Raw genomic sequence first — 424 nt, 5'->3', positions numbered from 1 at the left:
CTGGAGAATACCATGGACTTAAGCATAGCCCATGAGGTCGCAAAGAGTCAGACACAACTAAGCAACTTTCATGTTCACTTTCCTAGTTAGAGTACAAATGAACAGTATACTGATGAAATGGTGAGATAGCATCACTGACTCAATGGACATGAATTTGAGCAAACTCTGAGAGATAGTGAAGGACAGGGAAGCCTGACGTGCTGCAATCCATGGGGTTGCAAAGAGTCAGACATAACTTAATGACTGAACAACAATATATACTGAACTCATTGTCTTTATACTAAGAATGCTAATAAGTAAAATGGCAGACCATTTCTCATAGACTATGGAAGTAACAGCCAAAGAAATGACTACCAGTTTGACCATTGGTAATAGGTAACTTTAGAGTGGTTCTTGGGTTAAAAGCAATACCAAAGGACCTCTT

Source organism: Bison bison, unplaced genomic scaffold, assembly GCF_000754665.1.
Source record: "Bison bison bison isolate TAMUID 2011002044 unplaced genomic scaffold, Bison_UMD1.0 scf7180017864512, whole genome shotgun sequence".
Classification (NCBI taxonomy): domain Eukaryota; kingdom Metazoa; phylum Chordata; class Mammalia; order Artiodactyla; family Bovidae; genus Bison; species Bison bison.
The sequence above is the reverse complement of the archived record's forward strand: the minus strand, read 5'-3'. Positions refer to the sequence as shown.